We start from the raw sequence: 10,743 nt of genomic DNA, 5'->3' as shown, positions 1-10,743 counted from the left end.
GCTCAAAATGACCAAAATGCTCCTGTGACAGGTTGCAACGAGATAAGAGACGGATGGCTTAGATCTCAGTCAGCAGCAGTGGGGCAGAAAGGAAGTGAAAAGCCCTCCTTAGCACGATTTTGAAGCCGACTTTGATTGACTGAGCGGGCTTAAAGTGGGCAAACCCAGGTGGCAAAGCACCTCTGCCCCCTCGGCAGGCGCAGGGCTCGGTTTTCACTCCCAGCTCATTTTTAATTTCTCTTAATGGAAACCCAGGAAATGGGATGCAGACCTTTCTCCTCACGTGAGCTTTACAAAACAGCCTCCCTCCTTGTTACGGGCTGCCCAGCCCCGCTCCGCGGGCTCCTCGGGCTGCGGCTGGCCGCGCTGCGGAGCGGCTCCGCTCCCGGGCGAGAGGGGCAGCCCCGCCGCAGCTTTCCGGCCCCTCCCTCCGCCTCCCGGGGTCCCCTCGCCCCTTCCCCGGCGGAGCGGAGCGGAGCAGCACGGTAAGTGCGGCGCGTTACCGTCCAGGGCGCCCGCCGGTGCCGGGCGGAGAGGAGCCGGCTGCAGCCCCTCGGAACGGGGGACGCGATCCAAAAGCCGTTTCCTGGCTACCGGGACAAATATGCAAATATTTCCTTATGCTGTTTCGTTTCTCTCCGTCTCTCTCTTTTTTTCTTGTTGTTCTGAAAGTGGCAAATCGTCAAACAACAATAACAAAAAGTTGCTGTAGATGTTTTGGAGCTGTTGCTTTATGGAAAACAACTCCCTGGGTGGAGGCGAGAGCAGCTTGCGGTTCGGTGGGAGTGTTTGCAAATCAGATGTCACTTGGAGGTAGGGGAAATCTGGCAAAACTACTCTGTGAACGCGGTCTGCAAGCCGTGCAGGCTCGCTCGCCTCATGTGAGCTTAACGAAAACCAACGGGAAGTTTGCAAGGAAGAGGAGAAAATGCATGGGATGACTAAGAGAAGTGCTCGCTGCCGGGTTTTGCTGGTGTTTTTTGATTCCTGAAGCTGGATGCGAGCACTCACTTGCTGCCTCCTAAGGAGAGCAGAGCGTGGGTCTGTGTCAAGTTATGGGGAGCAGCCTTGAAGCACTGGTGGAGCAATTAAGCCGCAGGCGGTATTGTCTTGAAACTCGAGCGAGAGCCAGCCTGCTCTCTGCCCCATGCTTCCCCTCACCTTAGCGCTCTCCTGTTGCACCAAGCCTTGTGCTGGAGCCCACTGTCCGCTCTGAGCGGGGCCGAGGAAGTAGGGCTGGGTGCGTGGTTTGTGCTGCCTGCAGGAAGATCCCTTGAGCTCACTGGTGCCATAGCGGGACCGGCTTCTTCCTTTGGTACCAAAGGAAAAGATGTTATTACAGATGAGTTCTTGGGTTTTTTTGCACCCGCAGGTGTTGAGCAGAGAGGTGGTGATGGAGGGCGTGTCTGTGCCTCTGGCTTTGTAAAGGATCATCAGCACCTGAATGCACCTCCTTCTCATGGAGGGCTTTGCTAAAACAAAGGCATCCTTGCCCTGATGCTGGGTGGGAGGCTCTGGGCACAGGTGATGGATACGGCTTTACTTTTAGCTTGGCTCAACTGTGATTTAACAACAGTAAAAGCTGTAGATTGTGGCAATATAATTTGCAGGTATAAAAATATTTGAGAAAGATGCAACTTTATAGTAGTAAATCACCTTTGTTATTTGGGTGGGTGAAACTAATTTCAATACAAAAGATTTTTCCTGAAGTGGCAGAATGAGGCCTATGGAGGCCAAAGAAGGCTTACCTACTTTTTAAACTACTTATTTTCCCAAGGGTTATCAATTGGACCTGTGAAATCGCTTTGAAGACGCAGCTACTCTAGCATCAATAGAGATGGTGTTGACATAAAAATACCATCCAAAAATCACACCTTTAATTGGCATTAGTGTGTTGGCAGACCTTTTCCAGTGGTGCCTTACCCTTCAACAGCCATATTATTGTGACTGTATCATGTGCTGTGCCTCATGGGCAAAGGCTCTGGGCAGGATTTGTTGAGTTCAGTGTGACGACTGAAATTGTAGAATCATAGAGTGGTTTGGGTTGGAAGAGAGGTTAAACATCCACCGGTTTGAACTCCACTTCCCTTTCACCTTCTCCAGTGAAGACAAGAAGCCAGTGGCAAAGGAGCTGAGCCCTTCAGTCTTGGTAACATCTCAGTGATTCCACTCTTGTGGAGCTCCTGGACTGGGACCACTGCACAAAGCTGCTTTGCAGGCTGCACTAAGATAGTGAGTAGGCAAACACTAGCCTCTCAGTGTATTTAAGTAGTAGGAAAAATGTGTTTTTTTTCTTTAAATTCAGGTATTTCCTTGAATAGAGAGATCCTTCACATTTTTCCTTCTTTCTGACCGTCCACCTGTCCACTCACTTTAACATCTTTTCAGTTGCATTAGGTGGTTATACGTCGTTATAGTCTTATAAATGTATCTGATCTACATAAAACTGGCAGAAGCTGTGTTTATTTGAACTTGTGCACTGAGTGGTTGGTAGCCTTACAAGGGTGATGATGGATAGCAAGTCTCATGATACCTAACAGCACCAGGAATTACATTCAGTGTCATCTGTACCTTCTGTCCTGGTCACACCTGCAGCATTGGAGAGCAGCAGTAACTTGTGTACGTGAGAGCTGGTTGGGGGTGCATAGCTGGGAACCCGTGGACCCACTGGAAAAGACCCATGACCGTGCAGGAGTCTGCACTGGAGTGCTATGGGAATGGCTTTATGCTGTAGGTGGGCAACACAAAGCCCTCCAGGCACCCCAGACTGGCTTTTGACTCTAATGGCAGATAGCTCTGGAGCAGTAGTGCAAGGAGATGGCATCTTCCCACCTGCTGTGGCTCTGGTTGGTATTCAACCCTGTTATTGTGGTTTGTTTGTTAGTTTATAAAATATTTTGTTTTACTGGATAGTTCCTCAACAATGAAAAGGGAGGTGCTGGGGCACTTCCATGTGGCCAGAACTGCCCTAGTCCTGGGGATCCCTATTCCTCAGGATCTGCAAAAGCATAAAGTAGCTCCATGCAAATCCATGCTGTGACCTGCTTTCTCTGTGTTGGAAATACTGCTTTTTGCACTTTACCTCTAAGGGGTTCCATGGTTCTCATTGCTGTAGTGTTTGGTATCTGCTCACAGTTCTCAAAGCCTACGTGGAGGCTCTTGGGTATGGAGAGTAACCTGATTGTCATCCTCATGCCCTTGGATTTTATATCTTTTGTGAATCAAACTGAGCCCTGCCCTTCACAGCTGCTTTCTTTTATTCTGGGACATGACAAATATTTACAATGCTAGTTTCTTTCAAACTGCTGTTTGGGAATTTTCCCATGCTTTGGAGTTTCTTCACCTGGTCTGTGGGTAAAAGCTGAAATTTAACTGCTTCTGGCAAAACCAGAAGAGTTCCTTATGTTATCCAGAGATTCTTGTGGTTGTTGAGACTTCACTGGGCACAAGCTTTCCTACAGCTGCCTTCTGGCTTTTCAGCATCATATCCTGAGGGAACCAGAGTGTGGCTAGCTGGCCCTAGAGTGTTTTGGGATTGCTTGACTCCCTTCTGAGCCAGCAGCCTTGGAGAATGCTCCCATCTTTTCTGGAGGTGGCCATAGTCACAGGTGCCTTAAGCTACCCAGGAAGAGGGCTGTGCCTGCTGGGATCTCTCCTTCCTCTCCTGTCCCAGGGCTGAACTGTACCTACGCGTTTCTTTTTTAAATCGTATGCAGATCCCTAGTGGCAGAAAGAACCTTGACTCTTAATTATTCTACTTCTTATCTCTTCTTAGAGGTACCAGCAGCCCATATGTTTAGAATAAGGCTCTGATATAGTTTTATGGTTTCATGTATTCACTTTTGTTTAGCTTTTCCCCTCATTCTCTTGCATTAGAAATTTGGATTTCCTGCCAGCTCATTGGCACAATATTAACCTTTCTTTTTGCTGGATGTGACATGCTGCCTTCAATAACAGAGGCTTGGATTTAATGTCCCAAGGGTCCTTTCCAGTTCTATGTTCACATTGATTAGGAGCTGAAAGAGTTTTATGAGAGGGGCTTTCCAAAGGCTGGTTTGTTTTCTCCTGCTTACATTACTGTGGTCTTCCTTTAAGAAATCAAACTCTTGAAAGAAACGTATATCCCACTTAAATATGAAATTGGTCTATGAAATTGCAGCTCATTCGAGGCCCATTTGTGCTCCTTCTTTTGAACATGCTTAGAGTAAGATCAGACCTTTTGACTTACCTTTCAATTCTTGTTACAAACCTACTGTATTATTCATGAAAATTAAGTTGTGCTAATTACATCTCCTGTTCTGCTTTATGTGAGACATACATTCCTGTCTGACTTGCTTGCTAATGAACATTGTGGACTGAATCCAAACCCAGACAGAAGTTAAAGCGCTGTCACAATCCATGCATGCAGCTCACTCTCGTGTCCTTGTCCAGATGTGTCCTCCAGGCATCCTCCAGTGGCCAGGAGATGTCACTGACTTTTATTGCTGAGTGCACTGAATCCTGTGGCTTTCCTCAGTGTGGTCTCGTTTTTATGAATGAAGGCAGGCAATGAGTGTCGAGCTGTCCAGACTGGTGCCAGGAGCCTGGTGTTGTGAGGACTGGGTGGAGGCACTGTTGGAGGCAGTCCCTGGTCCCACCATGGGATGCCTGTATACGGCTGCACTGCTGCTGTGGGGTGGGCTGGGCTCAGGGGACACTGGGGAGAGAAAGCCATGGAGAAGTGTAAGTCACACTCTTCAGCAAAGTGAAGGTTTAAAAATTGTACCTTCTATTTCAGAGACTTCTTCCCTGCTGATTTTGGTAGGATTTTATTTTCTTGGATCCTTAGAATGAAGCTTCCTTCAGTTCAGTTCTGGTTTTTACTCTTGTTGCTATTTGGTGAACAAACCCTGGAGACAAGGAGCTCACTTTTTCCTGTATCAGCAAAACTTTTTAGTAACTGCTAACCCCTTACACCTGTACACGTCTGGTGAAAGAAGGATCTTAGCCTGATTTTGTCTAGACTGGTGATGGAAGGAGAAAAAGTAATTCCTGGGGCATGGATACTTTTTGGAAACAGAAAATACGACCAGCAAAAGTTATATCCCCAAAAGAGCTGGCGGGAGGGATCTTCTGGGTGTTCTTAATCTACCTTGCTGCAAAGTCAGCCAGGTTAGCTCAAACCACCTTTGTTTTGACTTAAATTAGCTGAGTCTGCAGTAGCGCTGTGAATGTTCCTTCTGTCCCTCCTGCCAGACGTGTGGTGGGGGACTACCAGCCAGCTGCTGGTCCTCAGCCAACTCCTGCTGCAGCCAGGTCCAGGAGAGGCCGTCTGTGTCCTGTGGGCTTCGCTTAAATCAGAGCTGAGCCATTTGCCCAGCGCCAGTTTAAAACGTTTGTCAGGCAGAATTAGCTTAAAATGTGCCCTATACACTCACATTCATGCTGTCCTTCACCTTCAGCTCAGCATATATCCCCTAGTCCTAGTTCAGGTCTCATTAACAGTCCTTTCTGGGAAATTTCACAGATCACCAGAGCTCTGTGGCAGTCAGCAGGGGTGGGATCACTGCTTAAGAGGGTCTGCATGGTGCAGATGGAATAGTTTGGTGTTTGATTTGCTGATTTACCCCTGAAAGAACAGGCCTGCTTAGTTACCTGATGATCTGTGAATCATTTAAGATGATACTGGATATGCACGCATAGAGTGATTTAAAGGATGCCTATAAGATTTGAATTGCTGTTTAAATTAAAGGCAATTTGGTGTGTATGTTTCTGTGACAATCCCATTCTAAGCATTTTATAGAAGCAACTTCTAGGACTCCTGCTCTTCCTTATGGCTCACTGGACTTTGGATACCAGGTTACTAATATAATGATGGGAGCTAGTAAAGAAGTTTTGCTAGTATATCACAAATACTTGAGATACAAAGGAGACAGAATACATTTAGAACCCGAGATCTTTTCCCAGATGAATGCTGCCTTAAATGTATCACTGAAAAGGGGGAAAAAAAAAACCCAACCCTGACAATGACAACAACAAAAAACCCAAATGTTTCTGCCAATGATGATGATTTTTTCTAAGAATTAAAAACAACTGTTCAGAAATGATTAATTATTGTAGCATGTGAGCACGGTAAGGTTTCATCCATTCACAGTAGTATTTCAAATGATTTAAAGTTGTTTGTTCAGGGTTTGCTTTTACTGTGTCACTAGATGTCATGGATTTGTTCCAGCTGTCCTCCACACATGTACTGCTTGTGATGGATTTTGCGTGAGAACAGGCTGCCAGATTTCAGTCTTGATACCAAAGCCCAATTTTGTTTCAGTTTTAAAACAATTTTGCTTTGCAGAATATGCTACTGGCCTTTAATGGAGTTGGTGGAGAAGATGCTGGCTACTCTTCTTGCACTGAGGCTGGGCCTGGTTTCCACATGTGGAAGGGTTTGAAGCTGAGAGCAAGCATGGGCATCTGAGTGGTGATCTTACCTGTCCCCTCTGAGCACAGCCACATCTCCCCTGGCAGCAGCAGTGCCTGCTCACTGGTTCCCATTGCTGTCACTGCCTCTTGGCAGGAGGCAGCAGCCTTCTATCTACTGGCTGCATTCTTCCAGTGAGTGCTGCCTAGTTTGCTTTAGGCAAAATCAAGTGGATTATCTCAAGCCACTAATTAGACTATCGAAGATAATCCTGCTGGCTTTTGGGTTTGTCTTTTTCTTCCTGAAATGCAGTGGGGAGGATGGTGAGAGCTGCTCAGTGGCCACGTGAGAAGGGATCTGGGCAGTGCAGAGCTTCACACCAGCACAGCTGCAGCTGGGGGACAGCAGGCACCATGGCCTCAGCTGAGGCTTCAGGAAGTCATTCATCTACAGAGATCTTTCTTCCTCATCTGACAAAGCTCACCCACTGGTTCCAACAGGTCTTTTTTTTTCTTTTATTCAATTCTTGTTACTGAAACACTTACATCTGGTAGCATGTCATCTTCTTCCTATTTCACTTTTTAGTTTCCTAAACTAATCTAACTCAAGCGTGGAGCTCTGTTGAATAATCAATATAATGCGCTGTCTGATTATCTTGAAAGACTGAGTATGATTAATGTATTACAATTGGATGGCCACTTGGAAAGGATATAATCTGATATTGGAGAGAGCAGATTGATTTGGGGGAATAGCATAGATGGGTCCATGTGCTCAGAGGAACTGCAGCGTGCTCTGAAACATTACAGCTTGCCTTTAGAGAAAACCAAAACTGCACTCTGCTCTCTGACATGCTGTTTGGTTTTTTGGCATGGTTGCTTGCTCTCAGCCAGAAGGATTTGCTCTGTGGAAAGTGTCTGAAATAATCTGCAGGCTTTTGTAAAATGCAAGCGAGAATAGCAGGAGTGCACAAGAAGTGATCTCTCTTCCTTTTTATTAAGATTTTGGCATTCTTTTTGAAGTGTCAATTTAGTACACTATGCCCTGGGGTACTGCAAGTGTCTGAGTATTTAGGATGTGTAAAAGAACACGACTGTGCAATAACATCCCCTCAGTCTGGGCAAGCAGGTAACCTTTAGAGCATTGCTTTTATTCTTACATTCAAACAAGGTGAGCTAGTAATCAGTAAGGATATTCACCAGTAGATTTATGTTTACAAAAAGCTATCCTCATGTACAGTGCAGTAGAAAAAATAAGTTAGCAGTTTATCATGAAGCTGAAGTGTACCTCCAGACTAGACAGTGTCACAGTGAATTATATTTCCTGGTTTGGCTGCTGTGGTCTAAGGTCGACTCTGAGGCTGGAAATGCCTTTTTCTTCCTTGCTCGAGCACTACTGGCTACTGTGATGTCCTAATGTGCAGCTAAGGTTCCAGGTGCTGCTAAGTGGGATACATCTCTGCATTGGAAAAAACCACTCAAACAGGCAACAAAGTGTGTGTCAGGCAAGCATGTGTGTGTTTTAAATAAACCAGTCTCCACTGGGTTTAAAATGAAATGTTTCCATTTCTTTTTAAGCCTACTTTTCTAAAACTCATTTAAAGAGACTAAATAACATCTGCCATCAGTGACTTCCTTGGGCCCTCGCCCTCAGAGCACAAAGCCTCTGACATTTGGGTTGGCCATCAGGATGGGGTGCAGGGTTGGGTGCTCCTGACAAGCACCTGGGCAGCAGACATTTGTTTAACAATGCTTACTAACTTTTTCTAGCTGGTTTTCAATGAGATATTTGCTGATGTGCAAATGAGGTATGTCTTGTTTTTTCAAACAAGTAAAAACTAATATAAAATGCTTTTTTTTTTTTTGCAGAGTGGCTGTAGTCCTTCTGACCTGCTTCCCCTCCCCTCCTTAACTGACACTGATATTAGAACTATGGGAAAAGTTACAGTGCTGGCAAAACGGGTGGAAAATCAAACGTTAAATGTTTTGCTTGAACATTTTGTGGTTTCTCCTGAAATTCTTTGTCTGAAACAAAGGATGTTCTTTGTTCTTATCTGGAGAGGTGGGAGGGGAAATGGATTTTATTTCAAAAAAATCTGCAGTGTCATTGTGGATCACTAGGGTTTCTACAGAAATGGCATGAGTTCTCCACAGTGTTGAGATGGTTGTTTTGGTTTCTTTTTTGTACCTGAAACAGAGAGGGTCATTTACAAGCTGTCCAGAAAGTTGCCTGATGTGATGATGAAAAATTGCTTGTTGGCAGGTTCTTATAAATGCACTCGGAATCAAAATGTTAGTGATTTGGAAAAATCTTGAAATACTGTAATTTCACATGACCCTCTCTTGGAAGCTTCTACGTTTTGCATTCTTTGCTCCAGCACAATTCCCACTGAAGAAATGCTTTTAAAAAAAAAAAAAAAAATTACGGCTTGTTTTAAAAATGTCTTTCCTTGTGTCTTTAGTACTGCATTAAGTTATGTTTATATGTCTTAGTCTTATCCTGATTTATATGATCAGAACTAAGCTTTCTTGGATTTGTCTGGAGTCTGAAAAGATAGGAGCTGGGCCACCAGATGCCAGTGATACCCCATGGGCTTGCAGGCTGTGGGTGTGCTGTGCTGCTCAGGGCTGTGCTACCCCTTCCCCTGCCCCATACCCTTTCCCTGACCCTGCCCTCCACCTACAGACATGAGGAACAGTGAAGGGCACAAGGACTGGTGTGAGTAGGCAGATGGAGCTGCAGCTGGAAGGGGATGTCTGCAGTCTGGGGTGCAGGAAGAGTAAAGGCCTGGGAGGAAGCAGCAGTAGCAGCAGGGGCATAGCAGTGACCTACACATTGCACTTAGTGTCTGCACATTGCTCAGGACAGGCATCAGGGCTTGAAGGCACTCTGAGGCAGAAGAAAAATGGTGGCCTAGTGATAGTGTGGGTGCAAGGACCTTTTAGTGGTGTATCTACAGCCTCTTCAGTCAGACATGGTTAACAACACAAGACAACATCGTGGTAAAGTAGGTGCTAGTTGTCAATTGGAGAGCATCCTTCTGTTATTTCAGAATTACTGAGACACTTAATTGCCTGTTCATTAACTGCCTCAGACAAAAATAAGATTTGATTAATTGTCATTTCAGCAAATTAGAGCCTGTTGTACAGACAAATGGAATGAAGCAGCAAAGAGCTGGCTTTCTGCAGCTAGCTGTGACCTGCCCTACCTGCACAGCGCTCAGCACCCATCGCTGACCCTGGGTCCTTGGGCTGTATGGAAACTGGAGGGGCCACTGGCATCAGTCCGGGCTGTTCATGGAGTGAGGACCAGAGAGTGCTGCCCATGTCACAGTGGAGATTACAGTGCTTGGCAGAGCTACATGTGAACACAAATGCAGACAGATGGCAAAGGAGAGTGTGTTGGCCCTAATTCCTAATCTTTGAGATCACTTCCTTTTTGTTGTTGTTGTTGGTTTTATTTCTGTAAGCAATAGTCATTGCAACTGATTAAGATCAAATTTCCAAGCTGATTGAGATCTTGAATACATTATTGAAGACTGTATGTTTTTCTCTAAAATAGTCCAATATAGTATGTTATTTTTAACTTATATACATTCTGATTTTAAATATAACTGATTTTAGTTATGTTATTCAGCAGGGAAGATGGAATTTGCACCTTTGCTATAGAATAAAGTGGTTTATCTAATAGTCAATAGAAGAAAGGGAAACTGCAGATTCATTATAGGAGCACTGAAAATCCCACACAAGGTATTTGCAGGTGTTAGTCACAAGGCTGAACATTTAAAAAGCAGATTCCTTGCCTGATATTGTTTGGCATTCTTCTGGCCAAAAGTTGAAGTTCCCTGAGAGCTTTTCTTCTTTTGAGCCATCTTTCTGTCTCAGATCCTTCCTTTTCCAAGATCCCCAATTGTTGCTTCCCTTTAATGTTTTCTAAGAGCTCTTTCTCACCTGTTTGAATGCAGCTATAGCTTCTCCCTCCATCTGCTGAGGCTTGGCCAAAAAAGTCAGTAAAAACCTCTCCTTTCTTTGGCAAGCCCTTGCCTAGTGAGGCTGGATGCTCTTTCAACCTCCCAGTGTAATTTGATTTAGAAATGTTTGAAACTTTGACAGTGTTGACATTGGGATTACATAGAATTTTCTTTCAAGAAAGTTGGGGATTAGCGCAGCCATTGACTGCTTGTGCTTCATGCTTTTCAAGATCTAAACACTGAAGGAAAATCTACACCAGATTGGTGTCTTTGTAAACCACCTGGGTTTTAGGACCTGACAGTGTTGTTGGGTGTGGACGAGTGGGAGCGATGAGACTCAAAGAGTACTCTGCCTCCTCTGAACCACAGTACTGTACGTGTT

At 45.1% G+C, this 10,743-nt stretch overlaps 1 protein-coding gene across 3 annotated transcripts in view; it reads left to right on the top strand.

Annotated features, from left to right (window-relative positions):
• The first annotated feature begins 431 nt into the window (after window positions 1-431).
• The window catches only part of FBLN2 (fibulin 2), a 98,790-nt gene continuing 88,478 nt past the window's right edge, over window positions 432-10,743 (top strand). Inside the window, exon 1 of one of the 3 annotated variants that reach the window (XM_042880403.1) lies at window positions 432-485. The gene's annotated coding sequence lies outside the window, so the exon portion shown is untranslated. Of the gene's footprint in view, window positions 486-746; window positions 814-6,805; window positions 6,895-10,743 lie in introns of those variants that run through there. The other 2 variants (XM_042880404.1, XM_042880405.1) reach the window with 2 other exon arrangements.

Source organism: Lagopus leucura, unplaced genomic scaffold (assembly GCF_019238085.1).
Source record: "Lagopus leucura isolate 7727_CA_CO unplaced genomic scaffold, USGS_WTPT01 Super-Scaffold_100026, whole genome shotgun sequence".
NCBI classification, from domain to species: Eukaryota; Metazoa; Chordata; class Aves; order Galliformes; family Phasianidae; genus Lagopus; species Lagopus leucura.
The sequence above is the reverse complement of the archived record's forward strand: the minus strand, read 5'-3'. Positions and strand labels throughout refer to the sequence as shown.